General features: G+C 41.0%; 1 long non-coding RNA gene across 1 annotated transcript; it reads right to left on the bottom strand.

Annotated features, from left to right (window-relative positions):
- On the bottom strand, window positions 11,892-12,645 carry LOC109231825. The gene is made up of 2 exons (XR_002068844.1): window positions 12,340-12,645; window positions 11,892-12,231 (listed from the first exon to the last, which is right to left on the bottom strand). It is a non-coding gene; the product is annotated as an uncharacterized LOC109231825 (long non-coding RNA).

The following is a 15,994-nucleotide window of genomic DNA, read 5'->3' as shown; positions in this document are numbered from 1 at the left end:
CTGAGTATCAAGCATTAATACTTGGGCTAGAAATGGCCGTTGATATGAAGCAATTGCAATTGCAAGTCTTTGGTGACTCCCAGTTAGTGGTCAATCAACTTTTAGGTAGTTACGAGGTTAAGAAGCCCGAACTACGCCCATATCATGATTATGCTAAAAAGTTGATGGGGTGGCTCGGTGATGTGACTATTCAGCATGTGCCAAGGAAAGAAAATAAGAAGGCTGATGCTTTAGCTGCTCTAGCTTCATCATTAACCCTGCCTGACCAAGCACAAGTTACCGTCTGCCAAAAATGGGTAGTACTAGCCGCCAAATGAGGTTGAAGGTGAAGAAAACGAACTCAAGCATCTTGTTGCTGTTTCTAAAGTTGAGAAAGAAGAATGGCGACAACCCATTATCGATTACTTATGCTATGGGATACTTCCAGAAAATCCGAGGAGAAGGACTGAAATCCGTCGTCGTGCGCCTCGCTTCCTTTAGTACAAGGATACTCTATACAGAAGGTCGTTCGAGGGAGTACTCTTGCGATGCCTAGGAGAAGAAGAAGCTCTCCAAGCTTTGCAAGAGGCACATTCTGGGGTATGTGGGTCACACCAGTCTGGACCAAAGCTCCACTTCCATATCAAAAGGATGGGATATTATTGGCCAATTATGGTAAAAGATTGCTTGGACTACGCTCGAAGATGCAAGGCTTGTCAATTCCATGCGAATTTTATTCATCAACCTCCTGAAGTGTTGCACCCGACTGTTGCATCCTGGCCATTTGACGCTTGGGGATTGGATGTTGTTGGACCACTGCCAAAGTCCTCTGGTGGGCACCTATACATATTGGCCGCAACTGACTACTTCTCAAAATGGGCTGAAGTTGTTCCTCTTAAAGAAGTAAACAAGGAAAATGTCGCAAGTTTCATCTGAGTAAATATTATTTATCGATTTGGCATTCCTAGTTACATAATAACGGATAATGGAAAGCCATTCGACAATAGGCTGATGAACAAGATTTGTGATCTCTTTGGCTTCAAGCAACGTAACTCTTCGATGTACAATGCTGCCGCCAATGGTCTAGCGGAGGCATTCAACAAGACTCTATGCAACTTGTTAAAGAAAGTCATCTCCAAATCCAGACGAGATTGGAATGACCGTATGGAAGAAGCTCTATGGGCATATAGGACGACTCACCGCACGCCAACACATGCGACTCCTTATTCACTCATTTATGGAGTCGAAGTCGTCTTGCCACTTGAGCGTCAAATACCTTTGTTATGAATGGCTATTCAAGAAGGGATCACTGATGAAGAAAATGCTCGACTTCGATTAGCAGAGTTGGAAGCTCTTGATGAAAAGAGATTGGAAGTTCAACAGAATCTTGAATGTTATCAAGCTCGATTGTCTCGCACCTTCAATAAAAGAGTTCGTCCGAGATCCTTTCAAGTAGGAGATCAAAGTCCTTGCCGCACGAAGACCCATAATTACTTCCCATAAACCTGTAGGGAAGTTCACTTCAAAATGGGATGGGCCATATGTCGTACAAGAAGTTTATTCAAGTGGAGCTTACAAGCTGGTTGATGCATATGGTATGAGAATCGGCCCTATCAACGACAAATTTTTGAAGAAGTATTATCCATGAAGTTCCAAGTCATAATGCTCATCGACATACGAGCCTAAACTGCAAGTCATAATGCTCATCGACATACGAGCCTAAACTGCAAGTCATAATGCTCCTCGACGTACGAGCCTAAACTACAAGTCATGACGCTCCTTGATGCACGAGCCTAAACTGCATGTTGCTACACTCCTGGCCCGCAAGAGTATAAACTGTGTACGGCCCCAAAAAAAAAAGGTCCGCTAGGTTAAAAATCTCGAAAGAGGCGGCCTAGGCAAAAGTTAGGACGTAAAAAAAATCTACTCAGTCTGAACTACGATATGACTTGATCCTCTTCACCGAGGTACGTAGGCAGCTTAGAGCTTCATTCTAAGTTCAGTCGCATAAGTTCAAAAGATACATATTGCCCCAATTGTTGTCCGAGTGAAGTATGGAGGAATGCAAAATCAAGCTGAAATGCCATCCTCTTGTGGAACTTTGATCTCATTTGATTTAAAAGGGGTAAACCCTCTATGGTAAATTGAAATCTTCAACTCCGTCGGTCTTCAAGTTGAAGTCTTCAAATTCGCCGATCTTTAAGTCGAAATATTTAGGATCTCCAAGTCTCAAAGTTGAAGTCTTCAAGTCCGTCGGTCTTCAAGTTGAAGTCTTCAAATTCGCCGGTCTTAAAGTTGAAACATTTAAGCCCTCTGAATCTTCGAGTTGAAGTCTGCAAAGTCCGCCAAATCTGCCAAGTTTTCCAAGTGTTCAAGTCAATGTCGTCTTCAAGTTGAAGCTTTATAACTTTCCAATCTTAAGGTGGACATATAAGTCCCTTTGCACCTTAAGTTGGCCTCTTCGTGGGTTTGTCCTTAAAAGGAACTATAACGTTCTTAAGGTGGACATATAAGTCCCTTTGCACCTTAAGTTGGCCTCTTTGTGGATTTGTCCATCTATATGTTGATGTGGATTTGTCCATCTATATGTTGATGCAGATTTTTCCATCTATATGTTGATGCGGATTTGTCCGTCTATATGTTGATGCGCATTTGTCCATCTATATGTTGATGTGGATTTGTCCGTCTATATCTTGAGGGGGATTTGTCCGTCTATATGTTGATGCGGATTTGTCCGTCTATATGGTGATGTGGATGTGTCCATCTTTATGTTGATGCGATTTGTCCGTCTATATGTTGATGTGTATTTGTCCGTCTATATGTTGATGTGGATTTGTCCATCTATATGTTGATGCGGATTTGTCCATCTATATGTTGATGCGGATTTGTCCGTCTATATGTTGATGCGGATTTGTCCATCTATATGTTGATGCGGATTTGTCCGTCTATATGTTGATGTGGATTTGTCCGTCTATATGTTGAGGTGGATGTGTCCGTCTTTATGATGATGTGGGTTTGTCCGCCTATATGTTGATGTGGATGTGTCCATCTATATGTTGATGTTGGTGTGTCCGTCTATATGGTGATGTGGATTTGTCCGTCTATATATTGATGNTCCTCGATGTCACCTTTGGAAGCTTCGGACCAGTTACGAGGAGCAAAGCAAGCTCTTTAGGACAACAAGCACCCCAAGTGCCGTCCGCATCAATCCCTATTTTCGGATGTTCATCCTCAAAAGGAGTAAGATCTGCCATGAACGCTTCTGAAGGAGGAAGCGATGTTGCTGAAAAGATCAAGAAAACTCTTGCTCTGCTTGACCTCTCCGGCTCCAAGCACTCTGCTGTGAAGGAAGATGATGATGCTTCAAGTGATGGATCCTCCCCACTTACACCACATAGCGTGAGCCAATCAAGGATCAATCTATGTGAAAATCCATGCTACTCTCCGTCATCCACGACAATCATGCAATCCATGGTGACAAACACTTCATCCATGGAGGAGCAGTTGGCAAACTTGACGGAAGCAATCGCTGGCTCGACCAAATGCATGCAAAATCAAGAGGCTAGAATTGACAAGCTAACAGATAGGGTGGGAATCTTGATGGAAGAAGAATCTACCTATGCACCCGGCAAGCTCCCAGAAGTTCTAGAGAGTGACTCTCCCCCAAGACAAGCAGCATCCACTAAGGCTATCCCTGTCTTATCTGAAGGGATGATTCCAATCGATCAACTGAAGGAGTTCATCGAAGGAACCATTAAGAACAAATATGAAGTTTCTGCCAAATCCTCCCTTACATATGCAAAGCCGTACACTGCAAGGGTCGATATGTTGAAGATGCCTGCTGGCTATCAACCTTCGAAGTTTCAACAGTTTGATGGTAAAGGTAACCCGAAGCAACATGTTGCGCACTTCGCGGAGACGTGCAACAATGCTGGGACTTATGGAGATTACCTCATCAAGCAGTTTGTCCGCTCGCTAAAACGAAATGCTTTTGATTGGTACACGGACCTCGAGGCTGGATCTATCGACAACTGGGATCAACTAGAGCAAGAATTCCTCAATCGCTTTTATAGCACAAGACGCACGGTGAGTATGATAGAGCTTACAAATACTCGTCAACGAAAGGTGGAACCAGTTATCGACTTTATGAATCGTTGGAGGAATGCAAGCCTCAACTGCAAAGAGAGGCTTAGTGAAGCTTCAGGCATAGAGATGTGCATCCAAGGCATGCATTGGGGATTGTGCTACATCTTGCAAGGTATCAAGCCTAGCACATTTGAAGAACTTGCAACTCGTGCCCATGACATGGAATTGAGCATGGCCTCCGCTGGAAATGAAAGGGTGCCATCTATGAACCTCGCAAAGCAAATGACAAGCAAGAAGTCAGGAAGTGGGGCAAGTTCGTACCCAAGTCTGAAAGCAAAGAAGCTATGAATGTCAATACGTCACCTATGAAGTTCACGACGAAGGTGAGCAAGAAGCAGAGTATGAAATCCACTTCTTTTCAAGACAAGCCAAGTGGAAAGTTGACTCTAAAAGAGATGCAGGAGAAAGAGTACCCATTCCTGGATTCTGATGTGCCATCCATTTTTGAAGAACTCCTCGAGTTAAATTTTATTGAGCTTCCGGAGATGAAGCGACAAAATGAAGCTGGGAAAACAAATGACCCAAATTACTGCAAATATCACCGACTTGTAAGACATCCTCTGGAGAAGTGCTTTGTCTTCAAGGACAAAGTCATGGACTTGGCTCACGAAAAGAAGATCGTGCTTGAAGATGAGAAAGCAAGCGCAAACCAAGTCTCTATCACCTTTGGCTCATTCAGTCCGGATGAATTATATGGTTTTAAAGAAAGTAAAGATGAACAATTACTGGAGAGCGACAAAGTTGAAGTCAATCAACCTGATGATGATGAAGGTTGGACATTGGTAACTCGTCGTAGGCACAACAAAAGGAGCCCACGAAAGGAATCAATAGAACAACCAACAAGGAAAATGATGGTGAAAAGACCAACGAAAAAGAATCCAATTAGGCATTTGAAGAAAGCAAAAGTGGAAATGCACCATTCTCAAAAGCCACGAAATCCAGTGACCTTGGAGGAGTTTTTACCAAGTTGGTTCCACACGAAGATTTCCCATTAAGGCATTGATGCCTCTTGCTGCCATGCTGACAAAGGGGAAGAAAAGAGTGATGACCTACTGTTGTCACCATCTTCGGAAAAGCCCATCGAGTCCCCTCCTCAGGAAGTTAATGCTTGTGAGGAAAAGATCACGTTCACAAATGACGATCTTTTGCTAGGTGACACTCCTCATAACTGCCCATTTTACCTGGTTGACTATATGCGCGATGAAAGGGTAAATCGGATTTTGGTTGATGGAGGATCCTCAGTGAAAATCTTGCCAATCCACACTATGAAAGAACTTGGTATTCCCATGAACGAACTCTTAGAAAGTCGTGTGATGATCCAAGGATTCAACCAAGGGGGCCAAAGAGCCATAGGCGCGATCAGGCTGGGAATCACTATTGAAGATATGCAATCAAGTGCATGGCTGCATGTGATCGACGCGAAGACTTCATCCAATGTTTTGCTTGGGAGGCCTTGGATACATGAGATAAAGTTGTTCCATCTACCTACCATCAATGTTTAAAATACTACAAGGGTGAAGTCGAGAAGACGGTAGTTGCTGATGATGAGCCATTCACCGAGGCTGAGTCACACTTCGTCGATGCAAAATTCTACTTGAAGAACCGCATTGTGAAGGAGATTAAAGTTGATGATGGTACGAAAAGCAAGAATGACGAACCCATAACTAAAAGAGCTGATGTGACTATTGGCAAAGCCAAAACTGTTACTGAGGAGGTACCCGCCAATGTGAATAAATCTCATAAAGGGGGTATTGCGTCTTATGGAAAGAAAGTAAGTCCTGCGCTCCAATATGTCCCTAAAAGGAAGAAAGACGAGGGCGAATCACATAATCTCCAAACCAAGACGCTAAGGGAGTTAACTCTTCCGGTAAAACGAATTGAGGCAGTAAAGTTGTCCTCAAAGCCACTTGTAGGGTTTGTAGTCCAAAATCGTTTGCAGAATGTGGGCGAACAGATGAAGGTTTCGATCCTAACGCTTACAAGCTATTTGCAAAAGCTGGATACAATCCCAATGAGCCGTCAAAGTTAGGGAAGCTCCCATCAGAAGCTGCAACGAGGCAACCACGTGAAGGTCTGGGAAACAAGCAATCGTCACCAGTGCGCATCTCAATAAGAAGGGCGAGTAGCAATTATATCAGTGTAGAAGATGAATCAGCCGCTTCTAACAAGACTTCTGTCTTTGATCGGCTTGGAAAATCAACTGTGAGAACTTCTGTATTTGAGAGATTGGGTCCATTAAAGAAGGGGAATAAGTTCCAGAGAAATCATTGAAATACAAGAACACTCGCTTCACCCAAAATTCAGGAGATCTCTAAGGATTTCCTAAGTTTGGTTCCTTCCAGAATGAGGCGACAACCAAAACTGGTGGTTTCATGTGAAGAAGTACTGAAGGTAAAGCCATATACTGTGGTCTACACTAAGGAACGTGACGAAGATGAAGAAAGTGTAGGTTCTTCTTATCATGTCACTGTACAAGGCGAGAATGGTGTTTCATCTTCGATGGAAGATAATGCGGAATTGGAGGATGTTTCGCCGTGTTATCACATATCCTCCAATGATGGAGACTCAATAAGATGAAGATGCGAAAGATGCTCCACCTGAACTTGAAGAAGGAGTGAAGACGACAGTTGATACCTTAAAAGAAGTTAACCTTGGCACCGATGAAGAACCAAGACCCACCTACCTAAGTGCTTTACTAGAAGCTGATGAAGAGAGCACTTATATTGAGTTACTCAAAGAGTTCAGGGATGTCTTTGCTTGGAGTTACAAAGAGATTCCTGGCTTGGACCCGAAAGTAGCGGTCCATCACCTTGCAGTCAAAAATGGTGCTCAACCTGTTAAACAAGCTCAAAGGCGTTTTAGGCCGGACTTGGTTCCCTTGATTGAAACAGAAGTTAACAAACTCATCGAAGCTGGCTTTATTCGTGAAGTTAAGTACCCAACATGGGTTTCAAGTATTGTCCTTGTAAGGAAGAAAAATGGCCAGATTCGAGTGTGCGTTGACTTTAGGGATCTTAACAATGCGTGTCCGAAAGATAAGTTCCTGCTTCCCATTCCAGAACCGATGATCGATGCTACTACTGGGTACGAGGCAATGTCATTTATGGACGGTTCGTCGGGCTATAACAAAATACGCATGGCACCAAAAGATGAAGAGCTTACTGCATTTCGTACCCCAAAGGGTATTTATTGCTACAAGGTAATGCCTTTTGGCTTGAAGAACGCTGGTGCTACTTACCAAAGGGCTATGCAGAATATTTTCGACGATCTTCTCCACAAGAATGTCGAATGCTATGTTGATGACTTGGTGGTGAAATCAAGAGAGAAGGGAGACCACATGAAAGACTTGAGGATGGTATTTGAATTGCTCTGGAGGTACCAACTTAGGATGAATCCATTGAAATGTGCCTTTGGAGTTACTTCTGGAAAGTTCCTTGGTTTCATTGTCCGACATCGAGGGATCGAAATTGATCAAGACAAAGTGGATGCCATTTTGAAAATGCCTGAGCCTCGAGATATCCATGAATTGAAAAGTTTGCAAGGAAAGCTAGCATACCTTAGAAGATTCATATCAAACTTGGCTGGGAGGTGCCAACCATTTAGTCGCCTCATGAAGAAAGGCATTCCTTTCAAGTGGGACCAATCTTGTAGCAATGCTTCCAAAAGTATCAAAACCTACTTGATGAAGCCTCCAGTTTTAGCAGCTCCTATACCTGGAAAGCCATTGATACTATACATTGCGGCGCAGGAAAGGTCTGTTGGAGCACTGTTGGCCCAAGAAAATAGTGAGGGGAAAGAAAACTCTCTTTACTACTTGAGCAGGATGATGACACCTAACGAGTTGAATTATTCGCCAATTGAGAAGTTGTGTTTGGTGCTAGTCTTCTCAATTCAAAAGTTGAAGCACTACTTTCAAGCTCATGTTGTCGTCTTGTTTCTAAAGCAAATCCCGTCAAGTTCGTGATGTCAAAACCTGTTCTTAGTGATCGGCTAGTGAGATGGTACCTCCAATTTCAACAATTCGAGATTTTATACATCCCTCAAAAGGCTGTAAAGGGACAAGCATTGGCAGACTTCTTGGCAGATCACCCGATACCTGATGACTGGTAGCTAACTGATGAACTACCTGATGAGGACGCAATGGTCGTTGAAGTTAAACCTCCATGGAAGATGTACTTTGATGGTGTTGCGCATCGTGGGGGAGCCGGGGCTGGCGTAGTATTTCTCACTCCCCAAGGTGAAGTCTTGCCCTACTCCTTCACCTTGACACAACTCTGTTCCAACAATGTTGCTGAGTATCAAGCATTAATACTTGGGCTAGAAATGGCCGTTGATATGAAACAATTGCAATTGCAAGTCTTTGGTGACTCCCAGTTAGTGGTCAATCAACTTTTGGGTAGTTACGAGGTTAAGAAGCCCGAACTACGCCCATATCATGATTACGCCAAAAAGTTGATGGGGTGGCTCGGTGATGTGACTATTCAGCATGTGCCAAGGAAAGAAAATAAGAAGGCTGATGTTTTAGCTGCTCTAGCTTCATCATTAACCCTGCTTGACAAAGCACAAGTTACGGTTTGCCAAAAATGGGTAGTACCGCCGCCAAATGAGGCTGAAGGTGAAGAAAACAACTCAAGCATCTTGTTGCCGTTTCTGAATTTGAGAAAGAAGAATGGCGACAACCCATTATCGATTACTTATGCGGGATACTTCCAGAAAATCCGAGGAGAAGGACTGAAATCCGTCGTCGTGCACCTCACTTCCTTTACTACAAGGATACTCTATACAGAAGGCCGTTCGAGGGAGTACTCTTGCGATGCCTGGGAGAAAAAGAAGCTCTCCAAGCTTTGCAAGAGGCACATTCTGGGGTATGTGGGTCACACTAGTCTAGACCAAAGCTCCAATTCCATATAAAAAGGATGGGATATTATTGGCCAACGATGGTAAAAGATTGCTTGGACTACGCTCGAAGATGCAAGGATTGTCAATTCCATGCGAATTTTATTCATCAACCTCCTGAAGTGTTGCACCCGACTGTGGCATCCTGGCTATTTGACGCTTGGGGATTGGATATTGTTGGACCACTGCCAAAGTCCTCTGGTGGGCACCTATACATATTGGCTGCAACTGACTACTTCTCAAAATGGGTTGAAGTTGTTGCTCTTAAAGAAATAAAGAAGGAAAATGTCGCAAGTTTCATCCGAGTAAACATTATTTATCGATTTGGCATTCCTCGTTACATAATAACGGATAATGGAAAGCCATTCGACAATAGGTTGATGAACAAGATTTGTGATCTCTTTGGCTTCAAGCAACGTAACTCTTCGATGTACAATGCTCCCGCCAATGGTCTAGCTGAGGCATTCAACAAGACTCTATGCAACTTGTTAAAGAAAGTCGTCTCCAAATCCAAACGAGATTGGAATGACCGTATGTAAGAAGCTCTATGGGGATATAGGACGACTCACTGCACGCCAACACATGCGACTCCTTATTCACTCGTTTATGGAGTCGAAGCCGTCTTGCCACTTGAGCGTCAAATACCTTCGTTACGACTGGCTATTCAAGAAGGGATCACTGATGAAGAAAATGCTCGACTTCGATTAGAAGAGTTGGAAGCTCAACAGAGTCTTGAATGTTATCAAGCTCGATTATCTCGTGCCTTCAATAAAAGAGTTCGCCCAAGATCCTTTCAAGTAGGAGATCAAGTCCTTGCCGTACGAAGACCCATAATTACTTCCCATAAACCTGTAGGGAAGTTCACTTCAAAGTGGGATGGGCCATATGTCGTACAAGAAGTTTATTCAAGTGGGGCCTACAAGCTGGTTGATGCAGATGGTATGAGAATTGGCCCTATCAACGGCAAGTTTTTGAAGAAGTATTATCCATGAAGTTGCGAGTCATGATGCTCCTCGACGTACGAGCCTAAACTGCAAGTCATGATGCTCCTCGACGTACGAGCCTAAACTGCAAGTCATGATGCTCCTCGATGTACGAGCCTAAACTACAAGTCATGATGCTCCTCGACGTACGAGCCTAAACCGCAAGTCATGACGCTCCTTGACGCACGAGCCTAAACTGCATGTTGCTACACTCCTGGCCCGCATGAGTCTAAACTGTGTACGGCCCCCTATATATATATTAAAAAAATAAAAAAGTCCGCTAGGTTGAAAATCTCGAAAGAGGCGGCTAGGCAAAAGTTAGGACGTAAAAAAAAAAAGAGATTATTACCTAGTCTGAACTACGGTATGACTTGATCCTCTTCACCGAGGTACGTAGGCAGCTTAGAGTTTTCACTCTAAGTTCAGTCACATAAGTTCAAATTGCCCCAATTGTTGCCCGAGTGAAGTATGAAGAATGTAAATAAGCTTAATGCCATCCTCCTGTTGAACTTTGATCTCATTTGATTTAAAAGGGGAAAGCTTCCATGGTAAATTTGTGTCTTCAATGGAATGATTATAGTCTTTTAGGAGGCTACCAAGCATTTGCAATGAAGCCTGGTGATTCGTTATGCCTTCAAGTTCGCCAAACCTTCAAATTTTTGGTCTTCAAGTTGAAGTCTGCAAATCCGCCAGTCTTTAAGTTGAATTATTCAAGCCCTCCAAGTCCATCGGCCTTCAAGTTGAAGTCCTTAAGTTCACTAGACTTCAAGTTGAGATACCTAAGCCCTCCAGGTCTCCAATTTGAAGTCTTTAAGTTGAGGTCCTGAAACTCATTGGTCTTCAAGTGGAAGTATTTGAGCCCTCAAATTTTTTCAGATTGAAACATCAAAGTCCGCCGAATCTTCAAGTTTTTCAGTCTTCAAGTTGAAATCTGCAAAGTCCGCCGAATCTTCAAGTTTGTCAGTGTTCAAGTTGAAGTCTGCAAAGTCCGCCGAATCTTCAAAGTTTTCCAAGTGTTCAAGTCGACGTCATCAAGTCCATGAAGTCTTCGAGTTGAAGCTTTATAACTTTCCAATCTTAAGGTGGACATATAAGCCCCTTTGCACCTTAAGTCGGCCTCTTCGTGGGTTTGTCCTTAAAAAAAACTATAATTTTCCAATCTTAAGGTGGACATATAAGTCCCTTTGCACCTTAAGTTGGCCTCTTCGTGGGTTTGTCCTTAAAAGGAACTATAGTTTTTCAATCTTAAGGTGGACATGTTAGTCCCTTTGCACCTTAAGTTGGTCTCTTCACGGATTTGTCTGTCTATATGGTGATGAGGATTTATTCGTCTATATGGTGATGTGGTTTTTCCGTCTATATGTTGATTCGGATTTGTCCGTCTATATGGTGATGCGGATGTGTCCATCTATATGTTGATGCGGATTTGTCTGTCTATATGTTGATGTGGATTTGTCCGTCTATATCTTGAGGGAGATTTGTCCGTCTATATGTTGATGCGGATTTGTTCGTCTATATGGTGATGTAGATGTGTCCATCTATATGTTGATGCGGATTTGTCCGTCTATATGTTGATGTGGATTTGTCCGTCTATATCTTAAGGGGGATTTGTCCATCTATAAGTTGATGCGGATTTGTCCGTCTATATGATTATGTGGATTTGTCCATCTATATGTTGATGTGGATTTATCCGTCTATATATTGAAGTGGATGTGTCCGTCTACATGCTGATGTGGATTTGTCCGTCTATATGATGATGGGGATTTGTCCGTCTATAAGTTGTTATGGATTTATCCGTCTATAAGTTGTTGCAAATTGATCTGTCTATGAGTTGTTGCAAGATCTGTCCGTCTATAAATTGTTGTGGATTTAACCGTCTATAAGTTATTGCAGGTTCATAACAAATAAAACCAAACAAAGATAGTTAGCATAGATAGGAGTCTATCTCCAGTAGGCACCGGAGTAGATCTACACTAAAAAAAAAAAGAACACCAGACATGAAAACAAATGTCTCAAGACACTTATTGAAACCTTCTAAAACTAAAAAGAGTCCCGCCGTCGAGAGACTTTAATAACTATAGCATGCCAGAAACGGGGAGTTGAGGTGGTTAGACCTATACCCCGAAATGCTCCCAGCATAGGAGCCTATGGTTCCATTCTTGTTGTTGCTGGAGGTACACATCCCTCTTCTCGGTGTGGAACGATACACGAGAAATAGATGCTCAGCCTGCAATGTCCGATAACGGCGCTCACTCGACAACTTTTCTTCTTGGGCCTACAAAATAAAAGAAGGGAAAAATAAAAGCAAAGGGAAATATACAGAAGAAGAAATTACCATCTGATATTTTCTAATTGTCGAAGGCAAACTTAAAATGGCTCGTCTGCACAGCGAATTGATGCTCACAAGTTGGAGATGACGCGTTCTTATATAGCTTTCTCAAGGCAGTAACTGGGAATAAAGTTCCGATGTGGGACATAGTTACTGCCCCTAGTTGGAAGTGGTTATTGTAAGACGGTGATAGGTTTTCTAAACCTTTTTGGAGATGTGCAGGTTTTGTTAAGGCAAACATGATAAAAGGGTAGCGATGGATTCGTAATTTCAAAAGGCTACTCGAGTTAGAAAAGCAGGAAAACAAGTTCCATTAGGATTCAATGTCTACGGAAGTATTACTAGCTTGACACATATATAAAAGCTCGTGTACTTATCCTTTTGGAGTTACAAAGGCATAAAAAGTCTTTATCTACTAGCACTACATTTACTTGTAATGCAGGATTTGGCTTTTTAAAATATTGAAGCACAAGAGGTTATTAAACCAAAATAGTGGTAAATAACATATTTGGGCAAAGGAACACAAGTGTTGCTTAAGTGTAATCTCCAAAGAGATGCTTAGTTGAAACTTGCCAATTTATAAAATTGTGCAACACCGTGATCAATGATATGAGGATTTGCACCGACGAAAGAAATGCTATTTTTTGATTATTTAAGTAACCAATTGAATGATTAAGGGAATCCTAAAGTCCATAAGTGCTTGGCATAATTCAGATTATACGAGGGAAAATAAATGATGCCATATTAATACTTCAACCCTTGCCTAAGTTTTAACAAGTTATCTCACAAGTCTTGAAGTAGGGAGCATTTGTTGGCATGCAAAATTTATTGAATTTAAATTCAATAAAATAATTTGGACTATATTTTAAATTCAAGATATATTGGTCCAAACAAATATTATGTGCTAATATAATTGAATTAATAAGTCCAACATATATGAATTAATTAAATAAGTCTTAATCCATTGGGCTAGCCCATTTAATTGGGCTAAAGTGATGAGCCCACTTCATTAAGCCCAAGATGCCATCTTCCTAGAGGCCCAGTTTGGTGCCACGTGTCAAATGACGTGGCACACCAAGTCAAATGGAAGAGCCAATGGGATCATGCCACGTGTCAAAATGACAAGGCATGCCAAGTCACACTAAAAGGCCAATGAAATCGCGCCACGTGTGCAAGTGACATGTTCTGGCCAATCAAATGCGGCCTTGTCACACTTGATTTGATTGGTCGAAAAGAGTTTGTTCTTATCATAACTCTTCCCTCCGACAACTATAAAAAGGGGTCTTCATAACTCAGAAAAGACACAAGAAGTTATAGCAAGAAGCAAGAAAGAGCTCGTGGATCAAACACTGCAAATTCCTCCACAAGTTTCAAGCTTCAAGCAATCAAGTTCAAGAAATCAAGTTCAAGTTTAAGAACGAAGAATAGATCAAGTATTCAAGCTCAAGAACGAAGAACAATTCAAGTATTCAAGATCAAGAGCGAAGTCAAATCAAATACAAGGCGTTCAAGATTAAGGCTACTTGTTCGTGATAAAATTCGTGGCAACAATCAAAGTGTTCGCGACGGATAAATCAAATTCAAATTCAAGATCAAGCTCAAAGGCCCTTGAATTCATACTAGAAAAGTAGAATCAGAGGAATCATAGAGATTGTACACTCAAATATTCGAAATCAAATACTACGATTGTTGCGATATTTTCGGTCTTGATTTTAATTTTCTCGACGCAAATTTATTGTCTACACTCGCGTCGTTACCTTGTTTTTTCCTCTCAATCTCACCCTTTATTATTATTAAATAATTTATTTTATCTTTTACCCTACCTTTTTAGGTAGTAATTTATCTCTATATCATAATTTTTCTTTATAATATTATAAATTTATTCTTCATATTACTGGTGCGTGATATCATGAAACGGTGACAAACGACACAATCTATCTAAACATTGTATTTATCAAACGATACAGTACAATACAATACAATGCGATACAATACATTATGAAACGATGTGTAACAACCATCCAAACAAGCTGTTAAGGAATTTATATTTTAGTTTTACTTAAAAATAAAATTGATCATATTTACTGTAATTTGCTCATTAAAAATATAACAAACTATTCTTAAACTCTTTACTCCGAGGACAACTTTGGAAATAAGAAGCTAATTCCTTCTTGAAATTAGAAAAAAAATACTGTGGACAATAAAAAAAAAGAGTTAATACCCTCAAACCCGCCTAAACTATACGATTTTTGTCAGTTTCCTACCTAAACTATCGAGTGTCCTCGAAAACTCCCTGAACTATATCCCCTTTCGTAATAAAACCGCCCCGTCGCATTAGCCCTAGTGCGTATGATACAGGCTCTAAATAAATTATAAAACATGCCATGTGGCATGCCACATGGATAATTAATCTAATTAATCATAAAATCGACTTAATTAGCCTAAAATAAGTTAATTACTCTCGGTCAAAAAAATTGGGTGGGTTTTTACTCGTTCCCTTCAGTAAAGTGGGTCATTTACTCTCAGTCGAAAAAATGTCTTTTACTCTCATCAGAGAATACTCTCATCGGACCTCAACATCTCTTCTCTGATCATTTCCTTCGATTTCTCTTCAAAACTAGTCTACCATCGATTCCTCTTCAAAACTAGTCGCTGCTATTTCGAATTTGGAATAAAGGTGAAGTTTTGCTTGTGAATCAGAACAAAATTAGGGCTTAGGGTTTTGCTGGTGAAATATCTTCCTCCGATTCTTTGAAGAATCTGAAGATTATTAAAGAAGATTGCTTCAATACAAGTTTTATTCTTTATTCCCTATTCACTTTGTTACAAAATTGTAATAGGTAGGTGCTGCGATTTAGTTCGTAGTAGAAAAAATTTTGGGTCTTTTTTTTAGGTGTTAAACCTCATAACTCTTCTACAATGGGTGTTTTTCTTTCTAATTAATTTGGGTAACAATGAAGGATGGATAAAATACAAAAGCGAAAAAATAAACTCAATAAACAGAGATAGAAATTCAAATGGATTAAGATGAAGAAAGAGATAAAAAGGGTGAAGAAATGGTGACGAAAGGTGAAGAAATGGTGAAGAAAGGTGAAGAAATGGAGAAGAAAGGTGAAATAATGGAGAAGATGGCGTAATATAAAGAAAAAGGGATAAAATATGAGATTTTTAAATAAATGGGCTAATTAGTTGTTATTCAAGCAGTCAGGTGGGCCCCTTTTCATGCTGATTTTCACCCTTCACGCGCTCTTCCGCAACTGATTTCACACAATATGCCACATAAGCGACGAGGGGGTTTTATTACAAAGGGGATATAGTTCAGGGGGTTTTCGGGGACACTCGATAGTTTAGGTAGGAAATTGACAAAAATCGTATAGTTTAGGCGGGTTTAAGGATATTAACTAAAAAAAAATGACCAAAAAAAATTACTTAAAGTAGAACGGAAGGAGTAATGTTTAGTTCAAATATCATATTACAGTATTCATTATTTCCTTCATTAGTTCAATTGTTCGACAAGACCACAGTTGACAACTTATAAAAAAAGACACTAGTTTAAGAACTGAATTGTGCTCTTGAGAGATGGTATGAAAGACAGCCACTTTAAATCCTCTTATGTAGTCTTGTTTATTTTCTTGTCACTCCACAATGAAAGGAAAGAAGA

This window comes from Nicotiana attenuata, chromosome 8 (assembly GCF_001879085.1).
Source record: "Nicotiana attenuata strain UT chromosome 8, NIATTr2, whole genome shotgun sequence".
Classification (NCBI taxonomy): Eukaryota; Viridiplantae; Streptophyta; class Magnoliopsida; order Solanales; family Solanaceae; genus Nicotiana; species Nicotiana attenuata.
Note: the sequence above shows the minus strand (reverse complement) of the source record. Positions and strands in the feature narration are given on the sequence as shown.